General features: G+C 40.5%; 1 protein-coding gene across 5 annotated transcripts in view; it reads right to left on the minus strand.

The window, feature by feature from the left end:
• Positions 1-17971, minus strand: part of ACSL3 (acyl-CoA synthetase long chain family member 3) — a 109996-nt gene that overhangs the window by 71032 nt on the left and 20993 nt on the right. Inside the window, exons 1-2 of one of the 5 annotated variants that reach the window (XM_048863340.2) lie at positions 7657-7784; positions 855-959 (exon numbers count right to left, since the gene is read on the minus strand). The exons of 1 other annotated variant lie outside the window; for it this stretch is intronic. The gene's annotated coding sequence lies outside the window, so the exon portion shown is untranslated. Of the gene's footprint in view, positions 1-854; positions 960-7651; positions 7802-17971 lie in introns of those variants that run through there. 3 more of the 5 variants (XM_048863341.2, XM_048863338.2, XM_048863342.2) reach the window with 3 other exon arrangements.

Raw genomic sequence — 17971 nt, forward strand, 5'->3', positions numbered from 1 at the left:
CTCAAGTAGATTTCTTTAAAATCCTCTCAACAAAAACCACTTATATTGACATCTTAAAAAATGAATAAAAGATCATTTTCAATTAAGATACAAATGTTTGTAGACTAATTTGTTCTATATAACAGACTAATTTTTGAATATGAGCTTATGCTTTAACATTAGATATTCCAGAAATTCAAAGTAGGAAAATGTAACTAAATAGTTAGCAGTTGCTGAATATGAAAGCCAAATGCAATTCAGACTGTCCATTTTATATAGGACTGGTTCCAAACATCCGGCTTTGGAGTAACAAGAAGCCATATCGGTCCTGGAGTGGTAGAACTGTTTCTGGAATCAGATCCTGATTATTAAGTACAAGATGCAAGATAGCTCAGCAGCATAAGTTAATCTTTGAGGAAAAGATGCTACTAATCAATGAAAGAACACTGCAGAAAACTTAAAGAGATAACTCTGTTTACATGCACACACAATCGCTATACAGTTGTACATGATACTTTTTGATGGAGCAGTACTGAAGTGTGAGAGAGGGAGAAAACAAGAAATCCTCCGTGTTCTCTCCTTCAGTCCTTCAAGTCAATGCAAGTCAGGCATATTTATTTTGGATCTTGGGGAAATGGGACTGGCAGTTTCCAGCGCTGATCCTTCCTTCTTAGACTATAATCTGTGATTTGTCCTGGTGATGTACTTACCATGCTAATACTATTCTACCCTTTACTTTCAAAAGTAAACTTTTGTGAAGTGGAAAAGAAATAAATCCTTACAAAAATGTGTTTACTAACTGATCTGCTTATCTTGTGACAACTACACTAGAATAAATGCACACAGAGTGTCAAAAAAAGAAAAGAAAAAGAAACCTCATGCAACTTTTCATCGTGGCAGGTAAAGACGTGAAAGCCACTGCCAGATGCTTCAGTCCCAGCTTATCCCACAGGAGCTGTCACAGGCAAGTGTGGTGAAATCTACAGAAGAAAAATCCCAATTAAATAAGGCAATTATAAAAGTATAATATACTGTAACTGTTGTACTTTCACCCAAATCACTTTTGTAGTTTAAGATTTGTAATTTTCCAAGCAATGATATTCATGTTACATAACAATAGCAATTGAGTAACCAGATCTTTTTCAAAATTTAGCAACATTTACTAGTAGAAGTTGTATCTGGGTAAAAACAAAAGGATTAAAAATATCGTATTATTGGCTTGTTTGACTGTAGTGGGGTAGACACCTGCTGCTACCCTGAGAGGCTTAGAACAGCCCAGGAGAGGGCTGTGGCTGGGGCAAGCAGCCCAGGCTGAGTAGGGAAGTAGGCTCAGCTGGGGCCATGCCCCAATTTGGGCTCAGCTGGCCTTATAAGTAGGCAGTGAGCCAGGAGCTGAGTCACTCTCTCTCTTGCCTTTGGACAGGGAGGGACCTGGCTGCAGGGAGCAGAGAGTACCTAGATTGGAGCAGGGCTGAAGAAAGGCCAAGGGAGCTGGGGAGCTCCGGCCGGGAAAATCCCAGACTGTGGCCTAGTAGAAGGCCAGGCAGGTACTGAGGTTGCAAAGGGGGCAGCCCACGGGTAGGCCGAGGCAGCAGGTCCAAACTCCTCCTTGCCAGTGATGAGTGGCTTTTACACTGCAGTCTGCCCCCGATACAAGGGGCTAGTTGGTGACTGGCAGCAGCCTTACACTGAGGGAAGGTGAGGATAGTGGGTAGGAACCCTGAGAGACAGTGGGTGTACTACCAGGAGAAGCCATCCAAGAGACAAGGGGCACTGGGTCTGGGAGGGACACGGGGTCAGCAGTAAGGTGGATCACCAGCCTGCAGAGGGCGCTCCAGAGCCTGGTGAGCTAATTCCTGACTAAGACCAGCTGGAGGTGCCGCAGGGGTGAGCTGGCTGCCTTACGCTGACTCAATATGCTAATTGCCAGATGTGATAACACAATGGCAATACAAAATGAAATGTACAATTGCAGTGTGTGTAATAAGAAACCAAGGAAATCCTAGATTACAATCAATTCTACAGAGAGACTTGAAGAATTAGGAAGACAGTGATGGGTTTTCTCAAGAATCTGACTGAATTTTTTTTTTAAATTAAGTCACATGGACTGCAGTCTCCAAACCAAGGACTGCTCTTCTCTGCTTAACAAGTTACAAGTGTCATTGAACTCCTTTTTTAAAATAGTTTAAGACAATCATGCTGAAAGTTTATTCTATTTTTACTATAACTCAGATTCTTCTCAATTCTCATGTTTCTCTACTCTAGCACCAGTTTTGGTGAGTCTACTGGGGCATGACAATGCCACAGGGACAAGATGATTCAGCTGAGTTGCAAATTATAGGCAGCGAACTCTCAAGGACTCCTGGTGTTAGTTTGCATGGTGCCTATTACAATGGGGTCCTGATGCTTCATGCAGGTCCTTAGCTGGAATCACCACAGAAATAATGATGAAGGTTGGTTGTTTTTAAACATACCATTCATCCCTGTTTAAGGGTTAACAAAAGAGCTGAGCACTGACTAAGAAAATTGTGAGGGAATTCTGAATTCATTTGGAGTGAATGCTACACTTCTGTGGAATAAAAAGTTTCATTCAACTGTTTTAAAGAACTAGAACAATGAAATCCCAGTAGTTGTCACTGGAATCTTTCTTTGTCACTAAAAAACTAACAAAATAGTAAGAGCCTCAGACAGTAAAAATTGTATCCCCTCCTCTTCAGTACCTCATCTTGAGCAGTTTTAAAGAAAATCCTATAGCAGTTTGTTGAATCCCTAGGTCTTCAAACATTGGGACAGATTCTCAGCTGGAGTAAATTGACTTCAGTGGAGCTATACCAATTACGTCAGTCAATAATCTGAGTCACTGAATTATGTTCCCAATTATTCAAACTGAAGTGGGATGCCAGGCCTATTTGTTTAACGTAAAGTTGGTCACAAATTTTCTGACTGAGTTTTTCCATTGGAAAATGCCAATTCAACAAAATTTGAATGTTCTACAGAAACACATTGATTTCATCAGATCTTCCGATGTAAACCAGGTTGGTTTCCCAAGAAAACCTGTCTGGCTTTCTGACAGCTTGCCTGCCTTGCAAGCTACCACAAAGCCCAGCAACTCTGGCTCAAGCTAGGGCCGTCATAGCTTCTAGACTCCCTGCCATAGAGAAACCAAACAGTCCTGCACCAATGGGAGCCCTGTCTGGAGCCAGGGATCTCTGGTCTGCCAGGTCTGCAACAGGGAGCCTAGAAGTACAGCTACCACGTCTCTGGGGAGCCTCATCAATTTTGTTTTGGCGCATTTAAACAAAAAACTGTTTAGATTTTTCTAAATTAACCTTTAGAATTCCCATTCTATGAGAAAATTTAAAAGTGAGGTTTCTTTTGAGGGCAAATTTTTTAAAGAAATTTTGGAAGTATTAATACCCTTTTACAAGGCACTGGTAAGACCTCCTCTGGAATACTCTGTACAATTGTGGCCCCCTTTGTTCAAGAAAGATGAATTCACACTGGAACCGGCGCAAAGAAAGGTTTCTAGGATGATCAGAGAAATGGAGAGCCTATCTTATGAGAGGAGACTAAAAGAACTTGGCTTGTTTAGCCTCGCAAAACAAAGGCTGAGATGGGATATGAATGCGTTCTATAAATAGATCAGGGAGGAAGAAGAGCTATTTAAGGTAAAGGAAAATGACAAGAACAAATGAGGTGAACTGGCCATGAATAAATTTAGGCTTGAAATTAAAACATTTAGAACCATCAGTGGGATAAGGCTGTGGAACAGCATCCCAATAGGAGTTGTGGGTAAACAATCTAACTAGTTTTAAGATACAGCTTGCAAAAATTATGAATGGGATTGTATGATGGGCTTGGCGACCTTGGTCTCTTCTGGTTCTACATGTTATGTTCTTAAAAATATCATGCTTCAGGGCTTCAGCTGGTCCCCTGTAAGGGTCAGGAAGGATTCACTCCCCACAATGTATTCTGGTTTGTTTGTTTTTTTCTTCCTTCATCTGTAACATTAGGGATGGCCATGGCTGGAATGGGATAATAGACAAAATGGGCCAGTGCTCCAAGAATTCTCAGTACCATCTCATTCTCAGGTGCGCGGCTGGTGGGTCTTGCTCACATGTTCAGGACCTAACTAACTGCCATATCTGGCATCTGGAAGGAATTCTTCACCAGGTCAGAATGGCAAGGGCCTCAGGGAGGTTCACCTTCCTCTGTAGCATGGAGTGCAGGTTCCTTTCCAGGACAATCTGGGTTTATCTCACTTAGTCAATTCCATGCCATTGCAGAGATCTTGGGCATTGGTGCACCTCCATCCCTCTTGTTCTCTGCCTGTGGCATAGAACAGTTTAGTCTCCTGAGGACTGTAATACTTCAGACAAGTATTGGGCTTGATGTTGGGCTTGATGGTCTTGGCTGGGTGGTCTTTAGTAGTCTGTAATATACAGGTCAGGCTGGATGATCTGGTGGTCCCTTCTGGCCTTATATTCTATGACTCTAGGTATGAGGACCTGTTTTGACTAAGTAATGTAGATATTACACAAGGAGTAGAGAGATTTGGGTGGAATACAAAGGAAACAAAAGTCCTTTAGAGCTCAACATGCCAAATTGGATTTAAAAATATTTACTGTTTCAGGCACTTGCCATAACAGCTATGATTTGCCTTACAATGCAACGGGATTGATCCCCAGTGAAGACTACAGGTGTCATTGAAGACATACATTTGGTCTCCACTATCTTTATTACCACTGATTATGCACAAGATGGGGACCAAATAGAAAACAGCATCACTGTCAAAACTTAAGGGAAATTCATAAACTATTAGACAAAATATTTTTACTTTAGACACTGAAATTAGCGAGACATGATCAGCATGGAATCCCATATATTTTAGTTTACATGCCACTTTTCAGGGTAGACCAGAATTTAAACACTGTTTACCTTTAAAAGTCAGGCCAGGATAGCCATAGGAGTTTTGCCTACTCTACAGTTTTGCGAGCATAGCTATGCTGGGAAGGACATAGCTGTGCCCGCAAAACTTCTAAGTGTAGACCAGTCCCAAGAAACATGTAGATTTTTCATCATTGTCCTACATCTAGTGTAGTTGTTCAGACAGAACAGAGTGAGAGAGAAACACTACCATGACGACTTGGTAGCATTTACCACCCACTTTACCCTGGGGTAAAATGGCTGCAGATACAGAACAATTATAAAGTAGGTGTAATTACTGAAGACTTTGCCAATATAGACATTACATCAACAGTTAGAAATTAAGAAATTTCACATTGACAAACTAAAATCAAAAGGGTTTCTCCCCTCTTCCTTTTTAGCAGGATAAACCTTTTAAAATGCAATTTTAAAAAAAAAAAAAAAAAAAAGAATTATTTGAAGGAACATATTTTCAAAATCAGGACATCAAGTACATTTCACAGATGCGTATACAAAAAAGGTATATATCCAATATGATTTGAACACAAACGTGAAGTATTCAGTTCATCCATGCTATGTTACTTTACACCTGAAGAGAACTGCCCCCACAAAATCTGAGTTCATAAAACGCATTGTAACGTAATAAAAATACTCATCGTTCATGGTCACCTACGAAGTCATGAAAGTCAAGAGGTTTGAAACAATATTAATCACATGCATGCAGATTGTCAAGGAGCCAGTGAGGCAACAATCAAAATTAGCTTTTTTACATTCCCCCTCAAATCTTTCAGTCCATGGACACGAAGGAAATATTTCCAGCTACTGCTGAGGAAGAGTTTGTAATGCATAATTATTACTTTTAGTAAACATGAAGTTTTTATTTATTATTCCTTTAGGTAAATACTGATTCTTGCTTTAAACTTTACATTTGTAATCAATTTAGTCAGCAAATTTACACATTTTCCCTGTTTGGGAATCTGTAAACACTGTTACAGATTAGTTCATTAGCCATATCTGTGGAAATTATTATTTTGTACAAAAGAATTTCAGCTTATGGGTGGCTTACTGTTCGCTGAAAGTACTCAATGTTCTAGATGTTATCACTGGTTACCTAACTCACATCATTTTGTCTCTGTACCCTTATTAGATGACCTAACACAAACCCACAGAAAGATTTCAAGATGGCCACACAAGTACAATTTTGGTTCCAATATACATTTGCATGAATATTTATAAAGCTTTCAAATTCAGTGAACCTTGCAAACAAAAATTAATTTGCTTTTTATGAACGTTGACAGAAAGCAAAGAAAAGGGGTTGAGAGTATAGGTTTTATTTGAAAGAGCATTTGAATATTTTTTTGATTTATTCACCTAGATCTATTTTTAAATAATTAACCAAGTCAATATAAACACTTGTAATACACAAATTTAAATCTAAAAAAGTTTGTCTCTACTAGTTTCCACCTGCATTTTCACTGCCTCCTTTAAGTAGTGACCTACTGCAGCATTTCATTCTACTATATTTCCGCTGAAATCCCCCATTCTAGCTGCTAGCCAAAACATTTTAGTTAATTTCCAGCAAGTATTTATTACCAAGAGGTGATGCAGTGATAGACAAGATATACTATTTAAGTCATGATTTATATTAGCAACACCATATTTAATTTGATTACTTTGATACTTCACTCAAATCCATTTTACTTAAGCTTAATTATTAAATTCACATATTAAGAATACCACATTAAGAAGTTTCAGCACAATATTTTAATACTTGGAAATTATTCTTCTAAGTGGACAGACACTTGAAAAAACTGAGTTTGACATTTTGAGATGGGATAGAGATTGAGAGTGATTGTAGTCACGTGTCAGCCACTTAAGTTTTTGGGGAGAGGGGAAGCAAACTGCACTGGCTATACTTTCCCAGTGTTTTAAGGTATAACCAACATCGCATTTGCTAATGCGATTCTTAAACAAACCAACCAATTTCAGCCAACATGCAGTGAAATTTACTGTTTTACTGAACTTTTCAAAATGTATTAGTCTAATTCCTGGTTTTAAATTCCTCTTTTTGGACTTAAAATACATTCTTGCTTAGTTCACAGTTTATTGTCTTTGTGGTAAAATTCTCATATGCTCTCTCTTTTCTAGTCAGTACATACAAGTAGGAAACAGATACAAAAGTGACTTATTTTACCAGGGAAATTGCTCTAAATACACTGAGGTAAAAAGGGCCTCTAGTATGATGGATGTCCTCTGGAAATAATCTTTTCTTCAAACTACCCAGGTCTGGGCTGATGCCCAGTCTTGAAATATGAACTAAAGCATGTATTTTTAAAAAGACTTCCTCATAACTGTTTTAAAAATGTTTTCTTATTAAAAAGAACCGAACAACGTCAAAACATTTCACTGATACACACAGCAAGATTTCCCTCCCCAGGAAATGGGAGAAAGTATTTAGTCACTGTCCTTGAATGATGGCCGGGGCACAGGGTCCGTTTTTCTGAATTCTGCCGCAAGCACACCCTTACAGAAGTGAAAGGAAATTGAAGGCAAGGAGCCGAGAAGATCTCGGAACTAGAAGCCGGGGTTCAGTTACCCTCTCTAGCGGTGGATACAAACTACGCTTGTCTCCACCGCTAGAGAGGGTAACTGAACCCCGGTCCCTCCGCTTCCCACTGTGCCCCGGCTGCCCAACGATCTTTTACCCTGCAATCGCTTAAAAGGTCTGTGCGCCTCAGCCACTGACCTTACCTGCGGCCCTCTTCCGAGGAGCCCACTCGCGTTCCCACACACACCCCCGCGAAGTCTGGCAAGCAGCTCCCACAACTGCCATTCATGTAATGGAGATCGGGGTTAACAGCAGCTCTAAGCTAGGCAGCGTCTCCGTAGCAACGGAAAATCTGCTTTGTGACGCGTTCACACGCGCCCGCTTCCCTCCTGTCCCTAGCCCCCACCCCACCTGTGACCCAGACAAAGGCAGTTGGTCTTCCTTACACGTAGCTGCTGCAAGTTGTGCTGGTGCTAAGGTCTATCCAATTGTCTTCAGAGGAGTCCTAGCGCCCACCCCCCACTCCGATCCCCTCAGTCATTTCCCTGTAATTTCTAGAATGCTGGCATTAGCTCCCGGATCCTTTACGTACAGGAACCCCCCTTTCTCCCTCTCCTCCTCATGGCTTGTGCTCTGCGTGGTGCCTCCATTAACAAATTACAAACAGAGACAGTTATTCCAGAACCTGAGGGTAATAAATGCCTCCCTGAAACACAGAAAAACCAATTCACGGCTTCAAACAAAACATTAAAACACCGCTTTAAAATTAATTCCCCAACTGAGCGAGTTTGGGACAGGTCTGCTGTTGTTTACAGGCTTGAAGCTTCTGTCAGTGTTGCAACATATCCTAAGCTATCACCAAGCTTAGGAAGTGGGAAGACTGCCAAAGTCACTTCCAATCAACAATAAATACTTAAAACAATTCTATCTGACCATACATAGGCTATTCAGATTTAACAAAAACCCTTCAGTAAGGGGAACTCGCTCTGAAGAGCGGGGAAGTATATTGTAGCTACAACTGAGAAAGTGATCTGCAGTCAAGAAGCTACCGGGCTTTCACAATCCTTGCCAACTGGATACCCTGATCCTCATAAGGGAAATTTCTCTGCACCCTCCTCAACCCCTACTTTCTCATTGTAAGAGCTGAACCAAATACATGGTTAGAAGACTTTCTACCCCTCCCCAGCACCCTGTGCATGTGTGTGAAACTATTAGTTCACCTTGGAAAAAGGTACATACAAAGGACAAAAGTCACTACACATTTCAGACTTGTTTTTCCTAAAGACATTAAAGCAAGTCTTGCAGATACTCTGCTTAGTTGAGGACATTTAAAGAACAATCATATTTACTCATTTTGATGCAAGATTAATGTCTGTACCTGCATGTATATTTCAGCAATTAAATATTAAAATAAAAAAAAAATCACTAAAAACAGCACTCTTATCTCATGATCCCTACTTTCATGATTCAGCCCAATCAACTGCTGCAGGTGCCAATGAAGCTATTTCTAACTCAGCCCTTCCAGCAGATCTCATACAGAGAGAGGCAACGAAAGAGGGGACTGGTAGAATCATTATGGGAATACCAAAAGCTAGTACTACCACTGGGATCTTGGTGACAGATGCAGCTAACCTGATTATGTGCTGTAGCGGGGGAAAAAATTAAACAAAAAGATCAGGAAGTTCTATACCAAACAATTGTCAAGAAAACAAATCTTTGCATTAAGTGTTTACTTTCACACAGAAATATATTAAAAGCTCTGCTAAAGTGCAGATCCTCTAACCAAGGAAATAGAACAATTTGTTCAGCAACAAAACTTCTTGTTGCCAAGAAGGCCAATGGCATTTTGGGATGTATAAGTAGGGGCATAGCGAGCAGATCGAGGGACGTGATCGTTCCCCTCTATTCAACATTGGTGAGGCCTCATCTGGAGTACTGTATCCAGTTTTGGGCCCCACACTTCAAGAAGGATGTGGATAAATTGGAGAGAGTCCAGCGAAGGGCAACAAAAATGATTAGGGGTCTGGAACACATGACTTATGAGGAGAGGCTGAGGGAGCTGGGATTGTTTAGCCTGCAGAAGAGAAGAATGAGGGGGGATTTGATAGCTGCTTTCAACTACCTGAAAGGGGGTTCCAAAGAGGATGGCTCTAGACTGTTCTCAATGGTAGCAGATGACAGAACGAGGAGTAATGGTCTCAAGTTGCAGTGGGAGAGGTTTAGATTGGATATTAGGAAAAACTTTTTCACTAAGAGGGTGGTGAAACACTGGAATGCGTTACCTAGGGAGGTGGTAGAATCTCCTTCCTTAGAGGTTTTTAAGGTCAGGCTTGACAAAGCCCTGGCTGGGATGATTTAACTGGGATTTGGTCCTGCTTCGAGCAGGGGGTTGGACTAGATGACCTTCTGGGGTCCCTTCCAACCCTTATATTCTATGATTCTATGAAAACAGTCATTCAATCAACATTTCTCAATTTCAAGGTTTCATTCTCTGTTTTTTATGAATGTATTGATTACAAGAAAATAAAGTGGTTTTATGTGACCAGAAAACCCAGCCTGGGTTACAACCCAGGCTAACAGTTATATATGGCAGTTTGATTTCTACTCACACTCCAGTGATTAAGCTGTTTTTGGAACCTTCATGTATGCCAGCTGCACTAGAAAATTTCTCACTATTGTGCAAAAAGGGCACAGGCATTTTTTACTATCAGAAGAACTACTAGACACGACAGAAACAAATGCACCCTTAGGGACATACAAAATGCCATACTAGATCAGATCCCAAGTCCATCCAGTCACCTGTGTCTAACAGTGACCTGTTCCATATGATTCAGAGAATAATACCTAGCTCTTACATAGCACTTTTCCTCCATAGATCTCAAGTGCTTCACAATTTTTAGTGTGTTTATCCTCATAATATCCAGTAAGGTATGTAAGTATTATTAATCCCATATTACAGATGGGGAACTGAGGCACTGGGAAGCTAAGTAATTTGACCAAGGTCACAACAGAAGTTTGTGGCAAAGCAGGGAACTGAACTCAGGTCGCCTAACTGCTAGGCTTGTGGGCTAACCACTGGACTATCTTTCCTCAGAGATAAGAACCATGCAGCAGGTAATTGTGGGATAATATGTTCTCTATATTGGCTCTTATCCTGATCTCTAATCACTAAAGACTGGCTTAAGGGTGTTGTGTTATGAGACAGGGAGAACAGAAGCCCTTGATCTACTTTCTCTAGTTTATGTACTTTTATCATGTTCCACTCTGATTGGTCTCCTCAAACTTACACCATAAAAAACAAGTGAGAGATTTCCTACGTGTAGAAACACCACCATTTGATCAGTTTGTTTAGCTGAACCAGTGTTGGCCTCCAAGCGTAGACAAGAACAAATCCATGGTCAGCTCAAATTTCATTAAATTGACTGCTGACAAAAAAAACCCTACTGAAACAGTGCTATTTCAAAGCATTAACAAGGGCTTAGAACATTCTGCAAGGAGACTGATCTTGTGGTTATGGGACTGGACTGGGACTCCAAAGACGTGGATTCAATTCCCAGCTCTTGCACATTCGGTGCATGTGTAACCCTGGGCAAGACACTAAGGTCCAGGATTTTTAAAGGTATTTAGGTGTTGTTACACTCAGCACTGCAAGGTTTAAGTGACTAAGACTGTTAAGTGCCACTTCCAAAAGTGACAAAAAGGGCTTGATCCTTTAGAGAGAGTCCTATTGACCACAATGGGTTTTGAATGAGGCCTTATCTAAAAGATTTCCCTACTTCATAAGGGGTATTTTGAGGACAAGTTTATTAGTATTTGTAAGATATTCAGATATTACAATGGTAGGGGCTATATAAGTAGAGGGAAAGCCATGTAGGATAAGCAAGGAGTTAACTTGCTCGAAAACAAGGAAGACCACCAAATTGTGTCAAAAGGCCTTTCAACATTTGACAGATGCTGCAACATTTTAGGGCAAGGTGCAAGTTTTATTTCTGAATTTTTTGACTAATTAATAGGATGAATTAAGCCAGCCAACAACCTTAAGAGTAAGCAGCTTGCTTCAATTTTTATTCTGCATCTCTTTCCTCCATGCTGGAGTGGTCTTTTGGTTTTCATCTCCCTGTGCATTTCCTGCTTGACCACTTCCCCTACTTGTGCCCCTCCTCTTTCTGTTGGGTCAGCTTCTTTTTTCTCCTGTCTGCTCCTCCCTTCAGTTACCTCTTACCCTATGACTGCGAAATGAATCACTGCTTCCCCCTCTAGTTACAGTACCGCAACAGCTTTACTTCCCAAACACTGACAGCAGAAAGCAGACTCTTAACCTTTGTAATCAAATGCTGTTGATCTGCCACTACGTTTTATAGCTGCCTGTGCAGAGATGAGGCAAAGAGCCTATACCTCTAGCAAAAGCCTGTTCCAACTGTACTCATACTATAATTACCAGCAGTGTGTCAGGACTGGTAGTAGCAGTGCTTTAAGCACTTCTTTCTCCAAAGAAATGTTTGTAAGAAATACATGAACCCAGCTATACCATTACTACAATACTGGTATTTTTTCTTAGAGCAATTGCACTTTGAACCCATCTACACTGCAAAAAACTCCTCCAGTATAGGCAGGACCCCAGAGACACAAAGATTTCAGTTAGCACACCAATGAAATAAATGGAAGCAATTCACATTTCTTACAGGCAAATACAGCTCCTTCCTTTAGGGTAGCACAGGTCCCTTGTACAGTCTCAGTGAAGTTCAACTGTACAGTACAGGAAACAGAGACGGATTTGGACAGCCCATGCATGGGAATCATTATCCTCTGTGCACTGCACAGCCCAGCTCCATGGAGTAAACCTTCATGTTGCGGTGGAGCAGAAAATGTGGGTATATAAATCTACCATCCATATGGGGGGGGGGGGGAAAGACCTGAAAAGCTATTGGAGAATAGCTCCCCTTGTAAATACTCTTATGCTGCACTAAGAGTGTCCACGTTTAGCTTACTCCACTCTGGAAGCAAGGTGGATAAAAACAGATTTTTTGTTTAAAGGATTTTTAAAATTTAAATTAAACACAGGCTTGTTTGTTTTTAAATAAATCTATTTAAAATTAAATTTAAAATTGACAATCTATGTTAAGGCCTAAACTTATTAAAATCATCTAAATTAATACGTTAAGTAGTACATATTTGCTGCCAAAGTTTTAAAAAAAGTCAAACCACTGAACTGGTAGATGTCACTGGCTAAGCACCTTGAACCAGAGCTTGCTAAAGTGCTAATGTGACCCACACACCTGGGTGTGGTGTTCGGTCTTATCTAGTTGCATGGAGACCACTTAGAGAGAAAGAGAGAGATAAAATGAGTCTGTTCCAGAGGTTCCCTGTTCAATCCTGCCCGCTGATGACCAGGGTCTGTCGGCATTACAAGTGGGGGCTCGTCTGGGATTTCAACTGGGAAGTCTCTGAAGCTTGGGTGCACTTCCTCAGCTAGGGGAAGTATGTAACCCACACACCTTCTGGGTGTGGTGTTCTATCCCATCTAGTGGCACCGAAACTACTTAGAGAGCGAGCAATTAATGAGTCTGTTCTATAGCCTGAGCTAACAGCCAGTTGGCTTTTAGCTCATCCACTAAGCTCCAGAGGTCCCAAGTTCAATCCTGCTTGCCGACAACCAGGGTCTGTCGACATTACACTAAATCAGCTTTTGACAGTAGTAACGCGTTCTCCAGGTGCAGAGAGAATATACTTTTCTTCATTTCGGTTTATTCAACTAGTTCAGTTCAATGACTGGTTCACTGAAATTTAAGAAACCAACTGGGAGCAGAAAAAGCAGGAGCACTTGTTTTCCTCTTCCACTAGTGAGAGACAATATGATGTACAGTACTAGTTCTAAATCCTTGAAGGATATAGTGACCAGAAGCAATGATCTCAATTCACTACTACAAATCATACTACTTTTATTAGATCAGTTAGTTTTAAAAGAAAAAAAATGTTCTGGTAAACTTTTTATAAGTTATTTTTTTTATGCATCCAACACATTTAGTTAATTTAAAAAAAAAAAAAAAAAAAAAAAAAAAAGCTTGTTTTTTGCATTCTTAATTGAATTTGAATTTCCATCCAGATAGAGTTTCATGAAAACAATAAGCAAAAAAATTAATCTAGTAAACAAGAAATGCATCATTCACCATTTTCTAACATAATAAAAAATGCAGAAGTTAAGAATCTAAATAAATCCAAATTAAGCTATATAACTGCTTAAATAAATGCAGACACAGTGTATTCTCCTGGTTATCAAAAAGAAACAAATTTCATGTAAAGGCTACATTTAGTTGTAAATCAACATGTTTTAATGGTTACCAATAAACAAGAATCAATCTTTCTTCAGGAAAATAGCTAAAAAGGAAACCAAATTGCTGGCACTTTAAATTAAAAAGGTCGTAGAGCAGTTTTTAAACTAAGGGCTGGGAGGAAGCCGACAGGTGCGGAAGAGCATGTGGTTCGGACAGAAGTATCCTTAAGAGGAGGATCTATTAATGGAGATTCTCTATGTCCTAGTAAGGAAGAGAGGATGGAAAATGATAAAATACAGGTAAAATCTGATCAGAAAAACAGTCAAATGAAAGAGAGTCCCATTTGATTACATCATATAATGGCAGACAGCTAAAAAGTAACAAGTTTTTAAAGTGCTTATATACCAATGCTAGAAGTCTAAATAATAAGATGGGTGAACTAGAGTGCCTCGTAGTAAATGAGGATATTGATATAATAGGCATCGCGGAAACTTGATGGAATGAGGATAATCAATGGGACACAGTAATACCAGGAACAAAATATATTGGACAGACAGAACAGGTCATGCTGGTGGGGGAGTGGCACTATCTATGCTTTCTTTCACATATAATCAAATGAAGTAAAAATCTTAAATGAACCAAACTGTATGTAGAATCTCTATGGATAGTAATTTCATGCTCTAATAATAAGAATATAGCAGTAGGGATATATTACCAACCATCTGACCAGGATGGTGATAGTGACTGTGAAATGCACAGAGAGATTAGAGAGGCTATTAAAATAAAAAACTCAATAATAATGGGGGATTTCAACTATCCCCATACTGACTGGTGTACATGTCATCTCAGGATGGGATGCAAAGATAAAGTTTCTTGACACCTTAAATGACTGCTTCTTGGAGTAGCTGGTCCTGGAACCAACAAGAGGAGAGGCAATTCTTGACTTAGTCTTAAGTGGAGCACAGGATCTGGTCCAAGAAGTGAATATAGCTGGACCACTTGGTAATAGGGACCATAGTATAATTAAATTTAATGGCCGCCACTTCCCGCAGCCCCCATTGGCCTGGAAAAGCGAACCACGACCAGTGGGAGCTGCAATCGACCGAACCTGCGGACGCCACAGGTAAACAAACCGTCCCGGCCCACCAGCGGATTTCCATGACAGGCCGCGTGCCAAAGGTTGCTGATCCCTGAACTAGCCAAAGACTCAAAAAGTAATAGCAAAAAAATTTTTAAGTACATCAGAAGCAGGAAGCCTGCTAAACAACCAGTGGGGCCACCGGACGATCAAGATGCTAAAGGAGCACTCAAGGATGATAAGGCCATTGCGGAGAAACTAAAAGAATTCTTTGCAATGATCTTCACGGCAGAGGATGCGAGGGAAATTCCCAAATCTGAGCCATTATTTTTAGATGACAGATCTGAGGAACTGTCGCAGATTGAGGTGTCAGAGGTGGTTTTGGAATAAATTGATAAATTAAACAGTAATAAGTCACCAGGACCAGATGGTATTCACCCAAGAGTTCTGAAGGAACTCAAATGTGAAATTGCAGAACTACTAACTGTAGTCTGTAACCTATCATTTAAATCAGCTTCTGTACCAAATGACTGGAGGATGGCTAATGTGACGCAAATTTTTAAAAAGGGCTTCAGAGGTGATCCCAGCAATCAGAGGCCGGTAAGCCTGACTTCAGTACCAGGCAAACGGGTTGAAACTATAGTAAAGGACAATATTGTCAGACGTATAGGTGAACATAATAATTTGTTGGAGAAGAGTCGACATGGTTTTTGTAAAGGGAAATCATGCCTCACCAATCTACTAGAATTCTTTGAGGGGCTCAACAAGCACATGGACAAGGAGGATCCAGTGGATATAGTATACTTAGATTTTCAGAAAGCCTTTGACAAGATCCCTCACCAAAGGTCCTTAAGCAAAGTAAGCTGTCATGGGATAAGAGGGAAGATCCTCTCATGGATTGGTAACTGGTTAAAAGATAGGAAACAAAAGGCAGGTATAAATGGTCAGTTTTCAGAATGGAGAGAGATAAATAGTGGTGTCCCCCAAGGGTCTGTACTGAGACCAGTCCTATTCAACATATTCATAAATGATCTGGAAAAAGGTGTAAACAGTGAGGTGGCAAAATTTGCAGATGATACAAAACTACTCAACATAGTTAAGTCCCAGGCAGACTGCGAAGAGCTACAAAAGGATCTCTCAAAACTGGGTGACTGGGCAACAATATGCAGATGAAATTTAATGTTGATAAATGCAAAGTAATGTGCACTGGAAGACATAATCCCAATTATACATATAAAATAATGGGGTCTAAATTAGTTGTTACACTCAAGAAAGAGATCTTGAAGTCATTGTAGATAGTTCTCTGAAAACATCCACTCAATGTGCAGCGGCAGCCAAAAAAGCAAACAGACTGTTGGGAATCATTAAAAAAGGGATAGATAATAAGACAGAAAATATAATATTGCCTCCATATAAATCCATGGTATGCCCACATCTTGAATAATGCATGCAGATGTGGTTGCCCCATCTCAAAAAAAGATATATATTGGAATTGGAAAGGGTTCAGAAAAGGGCAACAAAAAGGATTAGGGGTATAGAATGGCTTCCATATGAGGAGAGATTAATAACACTGGCACTTTTCAGCTTGGAAAAGAAACAACTAAGGGGGGGGATATGATTGAGGTCTATAAATCATGACTGGTGTAGAAAAAGTAAATAAGGAAGTGCTTTTTAATCCTTCTCACAACACAAGAACCAGGGGTCACCAAATGAAATTAATAGGCAGCAGGTTTAAAACAAACAAAAGTATTTCTTCACACAATGCACAGACAATCTGTGGAACTCTTTGCCAAAGGATGTTGTGAAGGCCAAGACCATAACAAGGTTCAAAAAAGAACTAGATAAATTCATGGAGGATAGGTTCATCAATGGCTATAAGCCAGGATGGGCAGGGATGGTGTCCCTAGCCTCTGTTTGCCAGAAGCCGGGAATGAGCGACAGGGAATGGATCACTTGATGGTTACCTGTTCATTCCTTCTGGGGCACCTGGCATTGGCCACTGTCAGAAGACAGGATACTGGGCTAGATGGACCTTTGGTCTGACCCAGTATGGTCGCTCTTATGTTAAAAGAAGAAATTCAAAACATAATTCAATTTGATGATTTAAAGTAAAGTTTCCTGCTTGGTGATTTAAATCACTTTGATTTATATCAATCCACCCTGTTGGGTAGTGGGATTAAACTAAACCACACAACAGCACTCAGTGCAGTGTAAGGTCTGGTCCACACTACAGTTAGGTCGACGCAAGGCAACTTACGTCAACCTAACTATGGAAGTGTCTATACTTAAATTTTGCTCCCACCAACATAACTGTCCCGCTATGCCAACTTAATAACTCCTCCTCCAAGAGCAGCGCAGAGCCACGGTTGACGTAGTTAGGTTGACATAGTACTGTCAGCGTAGGTATTGCACGGCTTACATCTACTGTTACTGGCTTTCCGGTGCCATCCCACAATGCCCCACACTGACAGTACAATTGATACAAGCGCTCCTGGCGAGGACGAGCACTGCCAACACAAGGAGCAAAGTGTAGACACGCAGAAGCAGCAGTAATTTAATTTTGTAGTGTACGCATGACCTTTGAGTTTAGATGTTTGAGTTTAATGTGATCTAATGAGTGTGGAATAACTGGAGTTTTAAATTCACACCCTAGTTTCTTTTGCAAAAGCTTCCCCAGGTAGACAAGTCTTATTCCTCTCTCGCACACACACAAGGAGCAAAAGTGTTGGAGGTTACTTTACCTGGAAGGCTAAAACAACAACCACAAAATGTCCCCATCCCACTACAGTAACTCCCCAGTGCAGAGTCCAGCTACTTAGACCATGCACTTAAACAGTGTTACACTTCCACTTGATAAGTGAGTGAAATCAGATCAAACGGTTTTCAGCAACATTTCAGAAATGATAGTTAAACCGGCACCTGTTACTGACACCCACTGACTGCAACAGGTAAATATCCTAAGGTAGGCAAAGATTCTGTCAGCCAACTAAGGCTACATCTACACTGCAACCTGGGATGTTATATGTAGTTCATGTGGACATATCCGCACTAGCTTTAATCTAGCTAGCTTGCTCAAAATAGCAGTAAGGACATGGCAACATAGGAGGCAGCCCTGTAGATACATACTTACATTGCTAGATCACATTGAAACCCATGTGACCACGTCCT

This window comes from Caretta caretta, chromosome 9 (assembly GCF_965140235.1).
Source record: "Caretta caretta isolate rCarCar2 chromosome 9, rCarCar1.hap1, whole genome shotgun sequence".
NCBI classification, from domain to species: Eukaryota; Metazoa; Chordata; order Testudines; family Cheloniidae; genus Caretta; species Caretta caretta.